We start from the raw sequence: 20465 nt of genomic DNA, 5'->3' as shown, positions 1-20465 counted from the left end.
CGCAGCCACACTTGCGGCCGCGCTTGGCAGGACAGGGAAGGAAGCGAAGATACAAGACCACCAGAGCAACGCTCAAGTCAGAGGCGCGAAGAGTGAAGGGACAAGAAGGGCTTCCCCCGGCATGAGCCTTGCCGGGGCGGCCTGCATAGCCCCAGCAAGAGCCTTGCCTGGGCAACTTGCCCAACACCAGCTTCGTCGCCACCCTTCAGCCGAAGGGTTCCGACACCATCGACCTACATTGGAACCAGGCCTCGGGAGGCGCCTGCATGGTAGCATGCAAATCTTTGTGAAGACCAGAGGCCTGCAAGACTAGGTGAGAACCAGAAGACGAAGGCCCCCGGCAAGATCCCTGCCAGGGACGACCACGAGACCCCGGCAAATCCTTGCCGGGAACATTTGCAGGGCCACAGCCAGGCCCACACCTACCGAGCTTCCGCCATTCCGCAGTTTGTTCCAAAACGGTGATCAGCTCGCCAACTAGGTGAGCGCCTCCGTGGTGACGTGCAGCTTCTAGGACAACTAGCCAAGCACCTGCGTGGTGGCATGCAGACCTTCGGGAAGACTCTGCCACTGCACCAGCTCAGCAGCCAGCCAGCCAGCGTGGCGCTGCATGCCCCTTCAGCATGGACGCGCGTCGGAGCGAGGCGAGGCGGCGACAGACGGGACGAGCTTCCTTTCTGTCCCCAATAAAGTAAGAGGGCACGTCGGCAGCACATTAAACGTGTTTGCCCTACGGTGCCAGGCGATAGACTTGTGTACAGTACATACTTTCCACCTCCTGTGTGCCACTATGGCGACCCCTTTGACTATAAAAGGAGGCCCGAGGTGTACTGAGGAAGGATTCAGACTTTTTGGACCCTGCGCGTCTTGTAGCTAGTCCAAGAACACCAGATAAACACACCAAAGCAGGATTAGGGTATTAGGCATCATTTGCGGACCGAACCTGTATAAAACTCCCCCGTGTTGATCTTCTAAACCCGCTCTTTCCACAGCCCCGCATCCTGTCAACCGTAGTAGGGATTCCCTGTGATCCCATAGGTGTCGTTTCCCCGACATCTTTGGCATGCTATGTTGGGGGCGCAAGCTGTGAAAATCTGTCTGGAAGTTAGCGCATCAACTTCATCATCACCATGCCCCCCAAGAAGAAGGGGGTCACAGCGATCGGGTCGTCCTGAGCCGGCCCGTCCGCAATAGCACGGGAGGGCCACCGGGTGGCCACGGATAGTGCCAGAGACGTGGCCCGCGAGCATCCATGACACTCTGGCAATCGTAGCCAGGAGAGCAGCGTCGTTCGGGCCCAAGACGATGAGCTACATGTCGTTGGGCCTAGGGACGGGGCTGTGCTGGCCACGGGTGGCGCGGCGACCTCTCAAACGCCCCAGCCGGTGTCCGTGCTGCGACCTTCCCAGGCCGCGCGCGATGAGCACCTCCGTGACGTCGGCGCCCCCAGGCGCTGCCACAAGAATATCCCTTTGCGTCACTCTCAGGATGCACCAGGCCAGCGTGCGCACCTGGACGCTGGCGGAAGCGGCGCGCGACCGCGAGATCGTGACAGAGCTCCTTCTAACGTGGTTAGAAGGAGGAGCACGTCACAGTCCACATTGCTTTCGCCGCCGCCCATGCCGGCAGAAGCGTTGGCGCGTGTGCAACTGCTCCTCGACTTCCCTCCCGCTACGAAGAAGCTCGACGAGTGGAGGCCCACCATCCGAAGCCTCATCAGCTTCGCCAACAAAGACGAGCCGCTCCTAGCGGGACCCTCGTGTCGGCGTTCTGTCAAGCTAGTGCATGCCGGCGGCGGAAGGACCGGGGATGCTGCGACCACGGTGCACTCTCCTCCTCCTCGGCCGCGATAGCAGCCACCGGCTCGTCGGGCCGACGCCTATGACAATGTTTCCACAGCATCGTCCGACCCACGAACCCACTGCGACCAACATCAAGTTCTTCGAGAGCGAGCTCGGGAAGACGCTCGAACCACCATCGAGCGACGGCGGGAAGCGCGCCATTAGTCAGATCGGCGTGCGGGGCCTACTATGGACCATCCAGAGCCGGGGTTCCGGCGACCTGCCTTACGAGGTGGGTTGTCCAGGCTTTACTAAGAGCTGCGGCAGTTCCAGTGGCCCTCCCATCGCACGTTCAAGCCTGATGTTGGAGAAAAGTACAACGACAAGACTCACCCGTCGGAGTTCCTCAGCATCTACACCATCGCGATGCAAGCCACCGGGGCTCGCGACGACAAGGTGCTCGCCAACTAATTTCCGTTGGCACTCAAACCCAACGTCATGTCATGGTTGATGCACCTGCCAGTGGATTCCATCTCTTCTTGGTCGGATCTGTGCCACGAGTTTGTTGGCGCCTTCACCGGAGGCCACCAAGCTCCTGGCCAGGCAAGCGATTTGCATGCCATCCCCCAGAAGGACGGCGAGACCCTGCGCAAATACATACAAAGGTTCAGCCGTGTACAGTAGACCATCCCAGATGTTCACCCCGCCACTGTCATCAGTGCATTCCATTAGAATGTACGCAACCGCAAGATGCGTGAAGAGCTGGCGATGAACAAGGTTAATGATGTAGCCGAACTTTATGTTCTGGCTGATAGATGTGCTCGGGCTGAGGAAGGAAGGAAGTACCCCTGCGAGGACGCCGGCGCGGAAACCTACTCCTCGGACGATGAAGCCGTCGCCCCAATGAAGAAGGGCCGACGCCGCAACAGGAAGCGTAAGGGCAAGACCGTTCTTGCTGTTGAGGGATCCGGCGAACACGGCACCCCCAAGAAGGCTAAGGCAGACAACCCCGGCAAGGAATTTGCCGGGTGCGCTGCCTGCCGGGCCTTTGCAGCTGCCGACAAGCCAGGAGGCTCCGACAAGCAGTACTGCAAGATCCATCGCACCAAGGGCTATGATCTGCAGAACTGCTGACAGGTTGAGCTGCTTGCAGAAAAGCAGAAAGCTGAATATGAAAGGCGGGACAAGGAGAAGGGTCGGGATGGTGCAGAGGGATCCGGCAAGAAGCAAGGTGGCCAAGGAGGTCTCCGCAGCACAGATAATCAACAAGAGAGGCCCACTCAGGGCCTTGATAAGAAGGAGGAAGATGATGATCATGATGAGGATGACGAGTCTGGCGAGCACGAGTTCCAGAAAGCTACGGAGGCCATGTGCTTCGACGGTGGCGCCTCGCTGCACACCTATCACCGCCAATTGAAGCGGTGGGCGCGTGGGATCACTGCGGTAGAGCCATCGTTCGATGCCCAGAAGCCACTGAAGTGGTCCAGCACCCCTATCATTTTTTACACGTGAGGGAGTCCTAGATTAGGGGGTCCTCGGATAGCCGGACTATATACTTTGGCCAGACTGTTGGACTATGAAGATACAAGATTGAAGACTTCATCCCGTGTCCGGATGGGACTCTCCTTTGCGTGGAAGGCAAGCTTGGCAATTCGGATATGTAGATCTCCTCCCTTGTAACCAACTTTGTGTAACCCTAGCCCCCTCCAGTGTCTATATAAACCGGAGGGTTTAGTCCGTAGGACCACAACAATCATAATCATAGGCTAGCTTCTAGGGTTTAGCCTCTACGATCTCGTGGTAGATCAACTCTTGCAATACTCATATCATCAAGATCAATCAAGAAGGAAGTAGGGTATTGCCTCCATCGAGAGGGCCCGACCTTGGTAAACATTGTGTCCCCCGCCTCCTGTTACCATCCGCCTTAGACGCAGAGTTCGGGATCCCCTACCCGGGATCCGCCGGTTTTGACACCGACATTCGTGCTTTCATTGAGAGTTCCACTGTGCTGTCACTATAAGTCTTGATGGCTCGTCTTGTTGTCAAGGACAACATTACCTCGGGGGGAGCCCTGGCTGTAGGCCAAACTCTCCGATTAGGAGGCTTCGTCATGACCGCCCGTTCGGCCGTCGCGCCGACGATGACTTCTCGGGTCATCAAAAACAGCCTCCACATCGGCTCGGCATTCGCCGAGCAGATGGATCCAATGGAGCTCTCTTCCTTGAACGAGCTCTTGGATCGCATCGCCGCCCTGGGAGTCGCTATGGACTATGATCGGATCGGGCTTAAACCCGACCAAAGGGAGATTAACTCTCCGCCGGTCACCCATCAGATAGCAGTGGTGTAGGAGCAACGCAGCGATTCTTCATCTATCTTGAGGACGAACTATGTCCGGATTCCCGAGCTCGCCGAGCCGGATACCCGTCTACGGGAGGACATGGCCCAAGCTTTGAACCCAGAATCGGACAGCGGGCCAGAAAAATTGGGCAACATCCCGGAGCCCGAACTGCCAAGTTCGGAAACTCCTCTGCCCCTGGGTCTCAGATTGGGTCAGGGTTTGGACCTAAATCTACCCACCCACCCAGACATAAGTGATCTTTCCCACATTAGACAAGAGCCCCAAGAGACAGTACATCACTATTGGGCCAGATTCCTACTTGTAATGAGCAAGGTCAAGGACTGTCGCGAGGAAGTCGCAATTTCATTCTTTTGCAAAAATTGCACAGACAAGGGAATCATCAACGCCATAAGTCGCTGTGACATAGCACACTTCGCTGACTTGGCGGCCATAGTACGAAAGTACAATGCGATGGAAAGCGCCTGGAAAACCCAAACAAAATTTTGGGATCCTCCGGCTCTCACTAAACCACTCGTCCCATCTAAAAGGGTGTACTCTCGTAAGTCACCCGATCTAATTACAGAGAAACCAAAGCCCACTACAGGGCGCGGAACTGTATTGGAGGGATGGCTCAATGGGCCATGCAAAATTGATAGTACACCGGATACCATGCCAACACACAGCCTTAGAACATGTTGGATACTCCGGCAAGTGGCCAAAATCGGCGAGGATCTCCTCATCAACAATACCACAGAGCACCATCCCGTGGAAAATAACAATACAGTATTGACAGTCTTCGAGACTTTCGCCTCAAATAATAGGCGCAAGCGAGCACACCGCAGCCTCGCCGAAGTCTGCCACGTTGCAGCAATAAATCCATGGAACGATATGGCCATAACCTTCATTGCCAGTGACGAACCTCAATTCCGAACAGTCCGAGCACCAGCCGCTTTGGTCCTTAGTCCAATTGTGGACGGCTTCCGGCTTACTAAAGTGCTCATGGACGGTGGCAGCGGATTAAACCTCATCTACGAGGAGACTCTTAGCAAAATGGAAATAAACAAGAGCCGCATTGAGCAAAGCGGCACGACCTTCAGAGGAATCATCCCTAGTCAGGAGGCACGATGTGCGGGAAAAATCACACTAGATGTGGTATTCGGCACGCCGGAGAATTATAGGTCCAGAGAAATCACATTCCAAGTGGCCCCGTTCAGTAGCGGATACCACGCCCTTTTAGGGCAGGAGGCATTCACGATCTTCCAAGCTATACCCCATTACGGGTATATGAAGCTCAAGATGTCCGGGCCCAATGGAATCATCACTCTAGCTAGTGATCCGGACATAGCACTTTGCGCCGAAAATAAAACCGCCGCACTGACCCTCGAGGCGTTATCCGAAGCCCTCGCGGCCGAAGAACTAACTGCGCTGCGCTCCACAGTGGACAGGGACGACATGATACTCGACAAAAGACCCAAGTCCACCACTTTTAAACCAGCGGACGAAATAGTCAAATTCCAGGTCCACCCAACGGACCCCACAAAAATAGCATCCATCGGGGCAGAGCTGAACCCCACAACAGACGCCGCACTTCGGGAGTTCCTGCCAGAGAATTGGGACATCTTCGCCTGGCATCCTTCAGACATGCCAGGAATCCTACGCAGGCTGGCCGAGCATAGCCTAAACATTCTAAAGGGATACAAGCCGGTCAAGCAGACTCTTCGGCGTTTCTCGGAGCCTAAGCGACAAGCCATGGGAGAGGAGCTAGCCAAGTTACTCGAGGCTGGATTCATTAGAGAAATAAAACATCCGGACTGGCTAGTAAACCTGGTAATGGTACCAAAGAAGGACAAATCCTTGCGCCTATGTGTCGATTTCAAGGACCTTAACAAGGCCTTCCCCAAGGATTCCTTCCCCCTCCCCCGCATCGATCAAATTATCGACGCTACCGCAGGACACGACTCATTGTGTTTCCTCGACGCATACTCCGGGTACCATAAAATCAAGATGGCGGAGTCCGATCAAGCTGCAACAGCATTCATCACTCCATACGGCCCCTTCTGTTTTAACACCATGCCTTTCGGGCTAAAAAACGCCGGTGCAACCTATCAATGCATGATTCAGACATGCCTGGAAACACAAATCGGCAAAACAGTGGAGGCATACGTAGATGATGTCACTACAGGAATCAGCTACTTTGCCGTCTGCCACGGCGGACGGCAAAGGCATGAACGGCGGACGGCAAAGGCTTTTGCCGTCAGCCGCGGACGGCAAAAGGCTCCGGCAAAGTAGGCTACGGCAAAGACCTACTTTGCCGTCTGCTTTCGGCGGCTGACGGCAAAGGCGCCTTTGCCGTCTGCCGCGGACGGCAAAGAAGCGGATGGCAAAATGAGTAGTGTTAGTGTCCGTTAGGTGGCTAACGGCAGCCTTTGCCGTCCGCCAGCTGACGGCAAAGGCTGCAGGCTCTTTGCCATCTGTTGGCAGATGGCAAAGAGACCAAATAGGCATTAATTCTGTTTCTTCTTATATCAATTCATTTTCACGGAAAATCAAACACACATATATATATGACCAATATAGCATATCCAACACATATTACCAATACTCATGAACACATATATATCCAACACATATCCAACACATGTTACCAATATATAGTCATGAACACATATATATCCAACACATATCCAACAAATATTACAAGGAATGATCTAAAACTAAATATCTATTTTCCTAAAAAACTATCTTATTACTAAGATATTCTCTGGATCTTCTTCTTTTCTTCCAACCTACATACCAAAAACACTAAGAAAGAGTGAATGGGTTAGGAGTAGAAATGTAGCATTTCACTTGGTGAAATGCAATGCTGTAGGAGCCAGTACTTGAGATCAAGATAATCTTAGTTAAGATCCTGATTTTCAAAGTGATCTTAATTATAAAGCCAAATAGAGTAAACCAATACCAAAGAGCCAAAGGAGAGAACCAGCCAAGGACCCAATCAAGAAGCCACCACAATTAGCAGTAAGTTAAATGCCAACACAAAGACCACTATCAGTACTAGCTCCAGGAATTAAGCCAACTAAAAACTAGTGATTAAAGCCAAAGATTAGACTTCATCACCACATCAGTTTTGTCTAGTGACAATAGGTACATGTCACTGTGCAACGCCAAAAACAAAGCTCCAGGAGGAGATATACATCACAACCAGCCAACCAGACCAAGTCCCAACACATCCAACCACCAGCAGCTTAGAAGAGATAACTATTAAGGAGAGCTACAGAAGACCTCAAGGTATACTTGAGGGATTATGTGCTCAGACGGCCTGGAAGTGCCAGGGCTAGTTCATCACAGCACCGGGATAGTCACATGTAAATTAAGCCTAAGAGAGGGGGGCTCAGACCAGCATCACTACCCAAATCAGATGTAGTATCTGTCTTATCAGTAGAAAACTAGGAAAGTAACAGCCAAAACCAAGTATAGCATCTGTTCATAGGCTATTAGAAAGAGACAAATAGGAATAGCCAAACCAAGTGGTATCTGTTCATATCAGTATTAGAAGTAAAATAACTAAGAACAAGTGAGTATCCGTTCATGAGTAAAGTAACTGACCGAAGTAACAACTCCAGGATCAACTAAACAGAACAGAGCAGTACAAGAGTATATATACTTCACAAATACACATAGATGGTCACTGACCAAAACCCTGACACAGCAAGAATCCATCACAGAGAGCTCCAATACAAGTTGATGCTCATCTACAGCAGCTAACCACAGCTAATAGAGCCTCACATCCAACAAGATCAAGAGCTAGAGCTATGCATTAGAGAGATCAGGAGGGGAGCAAGGAGAAGCTCACCAAAAGGAGTCGTAGCCGAAGTAGGATGCAGCCACACCATCACTATGGTGTGACCAGCATCACAACCAACACCACCACAACAAGCCGGAGCTTGCTAGAGAGCACCACAACGGCGGCACCAGTGAGAGCACGGGCACGCAGGCGCCAACCAGGGGCACCGCAGCACGGAGGCGCCACCCAGGGGCACCACCGCGCCACGACACATCCAGCACCGCCGGAGGATCCTCACGGCGACCGGAGCAACACCGGAGCCACGCCGGCGATGTGGTGGCCGAAACCCTAGCCGCAGGGGAGGGTCATGCGTGGTCGCGGGAGGACGCAGTGGGGCGGGTGGGCCGGCGACGTGGGCGGCGCCGGGCGGCGCGTGGCGGGGCGTCGGCGGGTGGGGTGGGGGCGGAGGGTCGTGGGGGCTGCTCCGGGAGGCGGGGGCGGCGCCGGTTGGCGCCGGGCGGCGGGTGGCAGGGCGACGCCGGGCAGCGGGTGGTGGGGGCGGCGCCGGGCAGCTGGTGGCGGGGCGGGGGCGGCGCCAGGCGGCGGGGCGGGTGGCGGGGGCGGCGGTGGGTGTGGATCTGGTGGGCGTCGGGGAGGAGAGAGGGAGAGAAGAGATAACGGGCGGGGGGCGGAGGGGTGGTGGGGGCTGCTCCGGGAGGCGGGACGGCGCCGGGCGGCGGGTGGCAGGGCGACGCCGGGCAGCGGGTGGCGGGGGCGGCGCCGGGCAGCTGGTGGCGGGGCGGGGGCGGCGCCGGGCAGCTGGTGGCGGGGCGGGGGCGGCGCCGGGCGGCGGGGCGGGTGGCGGGGGCGGTGGTGGGTGTGGATCTGGTGGGCGTCGGGGAGGAGAGAGGGAGAGAAGAGATAACGGGCGGGGGGGCGGTGGGTGTGGATCTGGTGGGCGTCGGGGAGGAGAGAGGGAGAGAAGAGATAACGGGCGGGGGGGCGGTGGGTGTGGATCTGGTGGGCGTCGGGGAGGAGAGAGGGAGAGAAGAGATAACGGGCGGGGGGCGGTGGGTGTGGATTTGGTTTGCCGTCCGCCGTTTTGTCTCTTTGCCGTCTGCTAGCAGACGGCAAAGAGGGTGCGTTTTTTTCCGTAAACGGCTCGTTAGTGGGGGGCCACCTCTCTCTTTGCCGTCCGCCAGCTGACGGCAAAGATTCTTTGCCGTCCGCCAGCTGACGGCAAAGAAGTGACTGATGGCAAAGGCCTGTTTTGCCGTCTGCCATTTCTCTGCCGTCTGCTTTTGGGTAGCTGATGGCAAAGACCTTCTTTGCCATCTGCTAGCAGACGGCAAAGAGCTGGCAGATGGCAAATTAGCTGATTCCAGTAGTGTGTGGCTATTAAAACCAGAAACGTCGAATCCTTAATAGACGACTTGAGGCTCACGTTCGACAATCTCCGAACATATGACATCAAGCTCAATCCGGAGAAATGCGTTTTTGGCGTACCCGCCGGAAAGCTCTTGGGCTTCATCGTTTCCAATAGAGTAATTGAAGCAAATCCGGCTAAAATCCGAGCTCTGTCACAGTTGGCTATCCCAACAGACCTCAAGCAAATCCAGAAACTAACTGGATGCGTGGCTGCCTTAAGCCGCGTTATCCCCCGATTGGGAGAAAAGGCACTACCTCTTTATCGCCTTCTTCGACGCACCGAACACTTTGAATGGACGGATGCGGCCACGGCCGGATTGGAAGAAATAAGAGCCGACTTGGCCAGCAACCCAATCTTGTCCGCGCCAAATATCGGCGAACCAATGATATTATATATAGAGGCAACACACCAAGTTGTAAGCGCAGTGCTCGTCGTCGAACGAGAGACGGACGGACATAAGTTCCCGCTCCAAAAGCCGGTATACTACGTATCCACTGTCCTCACTCCATGCAAATCACGGTACCCACATTATCAAAAGATAGCATATGTGGTCTTCATGGCATCCCGGAAACTACGACACTACTTTTAAGAGTGTTCAATTACGGTGGCTTCTGAAGTACCACTCAACGACATAATAAATAACCGCGATGCCACGGGCCGGATTGCTAAATGGGCTATTGAGCTCCTCCCGTTCGACATAACATACAAACCACGGTGAGCCATTAAGTCGCAAGTACTGGCTGATTTCGTCGCTGAATGGACAGAAGCCGAACTCCCTAAAGAGTACGGCGCGTACTCCAATTGGATTATGCACTTTGACGGCTCTAAGATGCTGGCTGGTCTGGGTCAGGCGTCATCCTGACCTCCCCCACCGGAGATACAGTCCAATACGTACTGCAAATATTATACACAGACTCCAACAATGCAGCAGAATATGAGGCCTTGTTGCATGGTCTCCGGATGGCAGTCTCCATGGGCATTCAACGCCTAGAGGTGCGTGGGGATTCGAACCTCGCAATATCTCAAAGAAATGGAGACTTTGACGCCAAGGACCCAAAAATGGCGGCTCGATTCGAGGGGCTCAAATTCCACCATGTGGACCGAGAAAACAATAAAGCGGCGGATATCTTCGCCCGCATCGGCGCTAAGCGTGACCCGGTCCCACCTAATATTTTCTTGGAAAGGCTGTTTAAGCCATCCGTGGTGTGGGAAGGGGAGACCGGCAACAACAGTCCGGATCTGGCCACAACGCCCGATCCCGAACACTCTGACGTAATCGGAGGCTCTGCCACTGAAATAACATCTTCGGCCCACGTGATTATGGTTGTCATCGCCCCGTGGACAGAACCCTTCTTGGCCTACCTAACTAGGCAAGAACTCCCTGAGGACCCAAACGAGGCACGTTGCATTGTGCGGCGGTCTAAAGCCTACAAGGTCCACGAGGGAGAGCTTTATAAGAAAAGCGTTACCGGAGTACTTCAAAGGTGCATCTCCGAAGAGGAAGGACGGCAACTTTTGGCAGAAATTCATGCTGGACTCGGCGGCCATCACGCCGCAGCTCGGGCCCTTGTAAGCAAGGCCTTACGTACAGGTTTTTACTGGCCGACGGCCCGAGCAGACGCACAGGACCTCGTCCAACGTTGCGTCGGTTGCCAGCTTTTTGCAAACCAAAGCCATCTGCCACGTACTGCTCTCCGAACAATCCCCATTACTTGGCCCTTTGCGGTCTGGGGGCTTGATATGGTCGGACGCCTTAAAGGGGGAAGCCATAAGAAAAAATACCTATTGGTCATGGTGGATAAATTCACCAAATGGATAGAAGCCAAACCAGTTAAAACGGCCGAGTCTGGACCACTGATAGACTTCATATCCGGGGTTGTACACCATTACGTCGTCCCCCACAGCATCATCCCCGATAACGGCTCGAACTTCACAGCTGACGAGGTAAAAACTTGGTGCGGCAACATGGGCATTAAGCTCGATTATGCCTCCATCTATCACCCCAAACAAACGGTCAAGTTGAACGAGCAAATGGTCTTATTATGAGCGGCATTAAACCTAGACTAGTGCGATCCTTGAAGGAATCATATATGCACTGGGTTGAGGAACTCGACTCTGTACTATGGGGGCTGCGGACCACGCCAAATCGCACTACCGGATACACACCATTTTTTATGGTGTACGGCGCAGAGGCGGTACGGCACTGGGGCATCATTCATGACTCCCATCGAGTGCGCATGTACGAAGAGAAAGAAGGAGAGCTTGATCGGCAGGATAGTTTAGATGCCTTGGAGGAGGAGCGTGACATTGTAAAAGCCCGCTCCGCATTCTACTTGCAACAGGCTCGACGATATCAAAGCAGAGAAGTATGGGCCAAAACTTATAACGTTGGCGAACTCGTTCTACGCCTAGCAGAGAATAAAAAGGACAAGCTCAAGCCCAAATGGGAAGGTCCCTTCATCATTGATAAAGTTCTCACCGGTGGAGCGTACCGTCTGCGTGATGCATCGGACAATCGACTCGAGCCAAACCCATGGAATGCGGCTAGACTCCGAAGATTCTATGCCTAGTGCCGGACTCCGTGTTCGTCTCCTTACCTCCGCCCCTTTTTTATATATATATCCGCTATATGTCTTTCTTTCTTTCTTTCTTCCCTTTTTCTTCATGGCCTTAAAAGCTTAAAGTGTGCCTTGACTACACAATCTTGACGCGCCGTGCATGCTGATTATACCTGGGGGCTTCATACACAGAAGCTTAATATAATTATACTCCGGGCTTTATGCCCCTTGCACATGTGTTACTTTTCCACATGTACCTTTTCTTCGCCATTATATGCATCGATATGACTTAAGTTTTGGCCAAGCTGGGTTGCCTGGCTCTTGTGTTTATGCCCTACGTTCCCGTTAATTCGGCTAGGGCATAAGGGGAGCACCTCTGCGATTGTTACTGCCAGGTCAGCCGGATGTGTACCTTAGACTGGGTGAAGCCGAAAGCTAGCGTTCTTAAGGGAATATTCGGTCGGTGAACAAAAGATGACTTTTACTTATTTCCATATAAGCCCCCAGATGTTTATATCCTGCGTCTCTTTTCACAGCTCGGGCATGCACATTAATGCATGCGTACCCAGGGAAAGGAACCCTTAATGGAACTATTCTCCCTGGAAGATGTTTCTTACTATCCATGTAATATAACATAGCTAGTTGGGTACTTGTCTGTTCAAGCACTTATGACCCCTACGCCTGGTTTCCACGCATACCCCGGTTTTTACATAACTGAGCGGGTATTCGGATACACTCCGGACTGTCTGGTCCGGAGGTCGAAGCGAAAAGGTCCGCCATGACAAATGATTTACAATCCGGCTAGGGACAATGTCACTTGAAGTACACAGTCATTTAGACTGACGAAATTCTTCTTCTATACCATCCAACAGGCTGTCTAGCCTACAATCCTGTTGGGAATACTTTGCGGCTAATTTCACCTGGTCATACACCAAACTGACAGGGATCTCTTTCCCGTCAGACCCCACAGGTCTGACTTCGGCCATATGGTTCGGGTCAGCCTTGGTATATCGAGGCTTCACCATGGCCCATGCTTCCCTTGCACCTTGTGGACAGGCAGATATCTTCCATAATCGGAAGCGCCGCCACGCTCCCTTGAGAATCTCTACGAGCTTCCCCGTGCTTCCTGGCAGGGAGGCGGATGGCCACAAGGCCTAGGCAATGCCCTGCATCACCTGCCGCACTTGTTCGTGCAGATGTGAGAGCTCTGGCAGAAGATCACCCGTAGGCCCGGGCATCTCCTCTGCGGGACGACCCGTCAGCATACCTACTGATATAACTCTGTTAGCCGGTTTCTTCACCAAACTCTATAAAAGTTCGTTCAAGCACTTACTAAAAATGCCGCGTCGAAGCCTCTTATTCTCCTTTACGGAGTAAGCAAGCTGGGCCCGAACCTCTTTCAGTTCAACGCCCAGCCGGGTATTGGCATCTTGGAGATCATTTTTCTCCCGTCTAACCTGTGTAAGCACGCGCTCGCCAGCCTTTAGCTGTCATTGAGCATGTTGCTCATCCCCTCGCACAACCTCGGGATTCACTCCGGGATCATCTGCAGAATGTATTGTTAGATTTGCATGCATGCCGCATACTAACCTCTTTTTGATAAAACAAGTGTTACCAGATGGGGCCTTCTTGGACTCCTTCATTGCGGCAACTGCGGCCCATAGCTGGGCTTTGCACTCCTCCAGCTCTTGAGACAACTGGGTATTCTTTTCTGTAAGAACCTACGCACATGATGATCCTTAAATCAGTTGTGTCAACTGTTTCAAGTCTCAGGGGCTACTGATATACATAATTATCAGATTTTCTTACCCGTATATCCTTTACGTACTGGTCCGTGGCTCTGGCAAGACCATTTTGAGCAGCTTGGATGTACGTGTCCCCTGAGTTGAAGGCATAGAACGCCTCTTCAGAGAAACCAGGGTCGTGGAGTACGGCCCGGCGACGCCTGTGATTCATGGCACTCTCCACTTCGGAATTCGTAGCGGACAGCCTATCCGCATCCCCTGTAGGAGGAACTTCCGGCATTGCCCCCACGTTAGCATTTTCCTCAGAGTCCGGCTCTCGGGCCCGACTGGTGGAGGCGTGGCCGGCAGGCTCTCCAGATACGGTCCGACGAGCGTTTTTCCTACCAGGAACCATGGACGTCATTATATTTTCAAGACGACAACCGCGGAGCAGGATTCTTTTTCATACCTCTACGACGGCGTCTCAGTCCTGACCGCCTTCCTTTTAAGCCTACCCGATTTTGGTGCCCCTTGTTGGTGAGTCACTGCGGGTTCGGCGTGGCGTCCCGAGGGCCTTCCCTGTAAGACGCCATATGTGTACGGTGGGTGAAGTGCAGAAAAGGGATCCTTCTCAGAAGTTGGGACTACGATTTTACTTACATGCGATGCAGGGAGCAGGCCAGGATAATCGGTTATGATGGCCACCTAGGCACCGTCGCAGCTTAACTGATAGAACATCCTGTCGACGAGCTCCACAAATGTGTCCGGATCTTCTTCGAGTCCGGGGTCGAGGGCCCGGTCAGGGTCCTCTAGCTGTGGGGACGGGTTGTGGACCTCCCTCACAGCTTTTCGCAGTTCCTGCTATGAAATAGCAAGGTAAATATTTATGATGAAGGATGCGGGAAGGTTCTGAGTAAAAGGTAGCAGCTCACCCAGTTCGGGGGGTTGTACATGGAGAATCCATCCCGTGGCTTAATACGGATGAACTCCTCTTCCTCTCCTTTGTACAAATCGGACAGTATTTTCGCTAGAGCAGCGGCGGAGTCCAGACCTTTACGACCGCAGCGGGTGGCATCGTCTTCTCCATTGAAGTGCCACATGGGTTGTCCCCGATATTGAAGTGGCTGCACCCCCCGCATTATACATATTGACATAACCTCAATTATGGTCAATCCTGATTTGGCCAGCGCTTTTATCCGGCCCATTAGGTAAAGGACCTCTGTTATCTTCCAACTGGGGGCTCCGAGGGCGCCAGCTGCGGCGTTTCTTCAAAGGGGCATTATTGAACTCAGGAAGGCCCATCTGAATAGGGTCCGGAAGGGGGACGTCCTCCATATAAAACCACTTCGAAGGCTAGTCTTCGGATGTCTTCTTCGGAGTACCGGACAGGTATCCGGTCCCGGCGATGCGCCATATCTCAGCTCCGCCCACTTGATATATTGACCCCTCCTGTGTACGGGGTACGAGGCAGAATAGCCTCTGCCATAACTCGAAATGAGCTTCGCAGCCCAGAAGCAGCTCGCAAAGAGCGACGTAGCCCGCGATGTGTAATATGGAGGCGGGAGTAAAATTATGGAGCTGGAGGCCGTAGCCAGGAGCCTGCGGAGGAACGGATGGATTGGAAATCCAAGTCCCCTTAATAAGTAAGGGGTAAGGCATACCTGCTCCCCCATGGATGGGTTGGGAATGCTCTCCGCTTGCTCCCCGCCATTGTAAGTGGCTAGTCCGGCTCGGACGGGGACCATATACGCTGGAGGGAGAAACCCCTGGGTCTGTAACTCTACTAATTGGATGTGGGGGACGGAACACTTCTTCCAATTACCTGGCTTAGTCCTATGGGCGCGAGAGGAGGAGTTGCGATGGCCGGCCATGATGGGATGGGCTTTTCCGGGCGCGCTCCGATGGATACTCGCTGTGGGAGGATGGTGTGATCTGGATCTGGGGATCCCCGGCTCTTTAAATATATGATTTGCTCACAGGATTAGGGTGGCAAGTGTAAAAATGCCCTGACTTCTCGCATTCGCTCGACACGTGGAAGATTGCCATTATTAGGCGCATAAGCCGAGGGGTGCAACATTCATGGGAAGCCGGACACTACTCGACAGGTACTCAGGATTTGGAGAAGAACCCGCCTTGCAATGCCGAAGACGATCTGCGCGCCGGACTCATCATCATTGAAGCCTGGTTCAGGGGCTACTGAGGGAGTCCTGGATTAGGGGGTCCCCGGACAGCCGGACTATATACTTTGGCCGGACTGTTGGACTATGAAGATACAAGATTGAAGACTTCGTCCCGTGTCCGGATGGGACTCTCCTTTGCATGGAAGGCAAGCTTGGCAATTCGGATATGTAGATCTCCTCCCTTGTAACCGACTCTATGTAACCCTAGCCCCCTCCGGTGTCTATATAAACTGGAGGGTTTAGTCCGTAGGACCACAACAATCATAATCATAGGCTAGCTTCTAGGGTTTAGCCTCTACGATCTCATGATAGATCAACTCTTGTAATACTCATATCATCACGATCAATCAAGCAGGAAGTAGGGTATTACGTCCATCGAGAGGGCCCGAACCTGGGTAAACATTGTGCCCCCCGCCTCCTGTTACCATCTGCCTTAGACGCACAGTTCGGGACCCCCTACCCGAGATCCGCCGGTTTTGACACTGACAACACCAAGGACCACCCTGATCGCACAACTACGGTCGGGTGTTTGCCGTTGTTGGTTTCACCAACAATACACAAACTCAAGGTAGCAAAAGTGCTAGTCGATGGTGGGGCCGGAGTGAACTTGATCTCGCCTGCTATGATCAAGAGGCTGCAAATCCCTGACGGAGACCTCGGGGAGACGGGCACATTTCGAGGGGCCAACCCGGGGAGGAGTCAGCCGAAAGGTAAAATCACGTTGCCCTTTACATTCGGGGGCGAGCTAAACTATAGGACGGAGAAGATCGTTTTTGATGTCACCGAGATCCCCTTGCCCTACAATGGGATCCTTGGCCGCCCCGTGCTGGCCAAGTTTATGGCAGCATCACACTACGCCTACAACACATTCAAGATGCCGGGGCCGCTGACCATCATCACCGTCCCCTCCGACAAGAAAGACGCGCTCATCTGCGTCGACCAACTCTACCGAGAGGCAGTTGCAGCAACTGTCGACAAGGCACATGCTCCTGCCGCAGAAGCCCCGGGAAGGAAGAAAGTCGGCAAGACCTCTTCCGGCAAGACCTCTTCCGCCAAGACCTCCGGCACCCACTCAGGCAAGCTCGCCTCTTCGAAGTGCAGCGCTCCCGTCGAGGACGTGCCAGAGAGCTCCACCGGCAAGAGCAAGAAATCCAAGGCTACACCACCGGAAACCAAAAAGGTGCCGGTCAAGGAGGACGGCACGGGCGGAGCTTTTACTATAAGCTCCACCCACGCAGCAAATAGGAAAGCACGCTCATCGCCTTCCTGCGGGTGAATGTCGATGTGTTAGCATGGCAAGCATCCAACATCCCTAGCGTTCCCAGGGAGGTGATTGAGCACCATCTTGTTGTCTATCCTCATGCGCGGCCCATCAAGCAAGAGGTCAGGAAGCAAGCTTTGGAGCGATAAGAGTTCATCATTGAGGAGATCAGGAAGTTGGAGGCGGCAGGCCTGGTTAGAGGAGTACTCCACCCCACGTGGTTGGCCAATCTAGTGGTGGTGCATAAGGGAAATGGGAAATGGAGGATGTGTATTGACTACACAGATATCAATAAAGCTTGTCCAAAGGATCCTATCCCTCTGCCATGCATCGACCAGATTGTGGACTCCAGTGCCGGGTGTGACCAGGTGTTGTTCCTCGACGCCTATTCAGGATACCACCAGATCGTCATGATGAAGGAAGACGAAGAAAAGATCATGTTCATCACCCCATCTGGTACGTACTGTTTTGTACGACTGCCTTTCGGGTTGAAAAGTGTTGGTTCAACGTTTGCCCGAGCGGTCCAAATTGGTTTTGAGCCCTAGCTGCATACAAATATGGAAGCCTATATGGATGACATAGTGGTCAAAACCAAGGACAGGGCCACGCTCATGCAGGACCTAGAAGAAACATTTGCAAATCTGCGCAAGATCAACCTCAAGCTCAACCTAGAGAAGTGCGTGTTCGGTGTCCCATTCGGCAAACTTCTTGGGTTCTTTGTGTCTCAATGTGGAATCGAAGGGAATCCTGACAAGATCAAAGCAATTGAGCAGATTGAGGCGCTAAGACGGGTCAAAGACGTCCGTAGGCTCGCCGGCTGCGTTGCCGCCCTAAGTAGGTTCATCTCCAAGTCTGCTGAGTGCGCCGTCCCCTTTTTCAAGGTTTTGCAAAAGGCGGGTCCAGTAAAATGGACTCCGGAGGCAGAGGCAGCGCTGCAAGATTTGAAGAGGTACCTCTCCTCCACGCCAATACTAGTCGTGCCTAAACCACAAGAACTGTTGCTGCTATACTTAGCAGCAACGAATCAAGTGGTCAGTGCTGCGCTCGTGGCACAGAGAGAAATTGACGAAGAAGTAGCAGTAGCAGCGGAGGCCTCGGATGATAGGCCGGAGTCCTCCCCGGCAGGGCCTGACGCCGGCAAGGCGGAACCCCTGGCAAGGCCCGGTCCCGGCAAAACAAAGTATGCGCAGATGGGCGAAGTAGAACAGAAGAAGAAGGTCGTGCAGCAACCGGTTTATTTTGTCAGTTCCCTCTTGCAGGGGGCTAGGTCAAGATATTTCAGTATGCAGAAGCTACTTTTCGGCCTCCTTATGGCCTCAAGAAAGCTGCGTCACTATTTCCAAGCGCATGAGATCACCGTTGTCACCCGCCTCCCTTTGCAACGGATTTTGCACAACCCAGATGCGATTGGGAGGTTTGTGGAGTGGGCGTTGGAGCTGTCGAGCTTTGGCCTCAAGTTTGAGAGTACTTTAATGATCAAGAGCCGAGCCTTGGCAGAGTTCATAGCAAAATGGACCGCAACACCCGACGAAGAAATTCAAGAGACCACCCTTCCTGGCAAGGAGACCTGCCGTGATTGGATTATGTACTTTGATGGTGCTTTCTCACTACAAGGTGCTAGTGCCGGCGTGCTAATCATCGCGCCCACCGGAGAGCACCTCAAGTACGTGATCCAGATGCACTTTCCCTGGGAAAAATCAACGAACAACACGGCGGAGTACGAGGGATTGCTTGCTGGTCTCAGGATCGCGCCAGACCTCGGAATCAGGAAGCTCATCATCAGAGGTGATTCGCAGCTCGTCGTTAAGCAAGTCAACAAGGATTACCAGAGCCCGTTGATGGAGGCCTATGTGAATGAAGTGAGGGAGTTGGAAGAGCGTTTTGACTGACTGCAAGCAGAGCACGTTCCCCGAGCGGAGAACGGCATTGCTAACAACCTGTCGAAATGCGCTGCCCTCAAGTTGCTAGTGGAAACAGGTACCTTTGTGCTTCAATTAACTCAGCCATCTGTTGAGCCATCAGCAGGACAGAACAAACGAAGGAAGACAGGCCCCGGTAAGTACTTTCCCGCTGAGCTCCCAGGAGCCGCCAGCAAGGACGTTGCCGGGTGCCCCAAGCTTGCCGGAGAGCAGCAACCCCGGGCAGGGCCTCAAGCTCTAACCGTAGAGGCAGCTGCCCTTACGGCCGAAGATGTGCCTTTAGTCCTTGTCATCGTGTCCCAAGCTCCAGCATGGGCATAGCACACCGTCCGTTTCCTCCAAACATGAGAGCTCCCAGAGGAACAGGAAGAAGCAGAGAAAGTAGCCCGTCGGTCCAGCATGTACTAGTTTGTGGATGATACCCTATACAGAAGTAGACCGAACGGCGTGAAATTGAAGTGCATTCCTCGGGAGGATGGACTGAGGCTGTTGGCGGAGTACATGGAGGCATGTGTGGCTCCCACATAGGGTCAAGGGCTCTTGCCGGCAAAGTGTTCCGGCAAGGTTTCTTCTGGCCCACCACTCTCCAGGATGCAACTGCACTAGTAACCAAGTGTGAAGCGTGCCAGTTCCATTCGAAGAAGTTTCACCAACCAGCTCAAGCTCTTTAGACAATCCCTCTTTCCTGGCCATTTTCGCTCTGGCGGCTCAACATACTGGGCCCCTTTCCCCGTGCTATCGGGGGCTTTGAGTACTTCTACGTCGCGATCGACAAGTTCACAAAGTGGCCGGAAGTGGAGCTAGTGAGAAAGGTGACAGCACAGTCAGCCGTCAAGTTCTTCAAGGGGCTAGTCTGCCGTTTTGGTGTGCCCAATAGGGTCATCACAGATAACGGCACGTAGTTCACAAGCCACACCTTCATGCAATACATCCAAGACCTCGGCGGCAAGGTTTGTTTTGCTTCTGTGGCTCATTCCAGAAGTAACGGCCAGGCCGAGAGGGCGAATGTAGAAGTGTTGCGAGGCCTCAAGACCAGAAATTTTGACAGGCTGCATAAGTGCGGAAGGCGCTGGATTGATGAGTTGCCAACAGTTCTTTGGTCGATCAGAACGACGCCGAATCGAGCTACTGGCCAGACACCCTTTGCCCTGGTATACGGGGCAGAAGCAGTTCTCCCCACGGAACTCATATATGGTTCACCTCGAGTGCTCGCTTATGATGAGCTTGAGCAAGAGCAATTGCGCCAAGATGATGCGACGCTCCTTGAGGAAGATCGTCTTCGGGCCGCTGTGCGAGCCACTCGCTACCAGCAAGCCTTGAGCCGCTACCATAGCCGCAAGGTTCATGCCCGAAGCCTTGAGAAAGGTGACCTTGTTCTTTGTCGAATCCAATCCGCCAAGAATTCAAACAAGTTGACGCCAAAGTGGGAAGGCCCTTATCGGGTAGTATGAGTCACCAGGCCCGGCGCAGTCCGCCTAGAGACCGAAGATG

Source organism: Aegilops tauschii, chromosome 1 (assembly GCF_002575655.3).
Source record: "Aegilops tauschii subsp. strangulata cultivar AL8/78 chromosome 1, Aet v6.0, whole genome shotgun sequence".
Taxonomy (NCBI): domain Eukaryota; kingdom Viridiplantae; phylum Streptophyta; class Magnoliopsida; order Poales; family Poaceae; genus Aegilops; species Aegilops tauschii.
The sequence above is the reverse complement of the archived record's forward strand: the minus strand, read 5'-3'. Positions refer to the sequence as shown.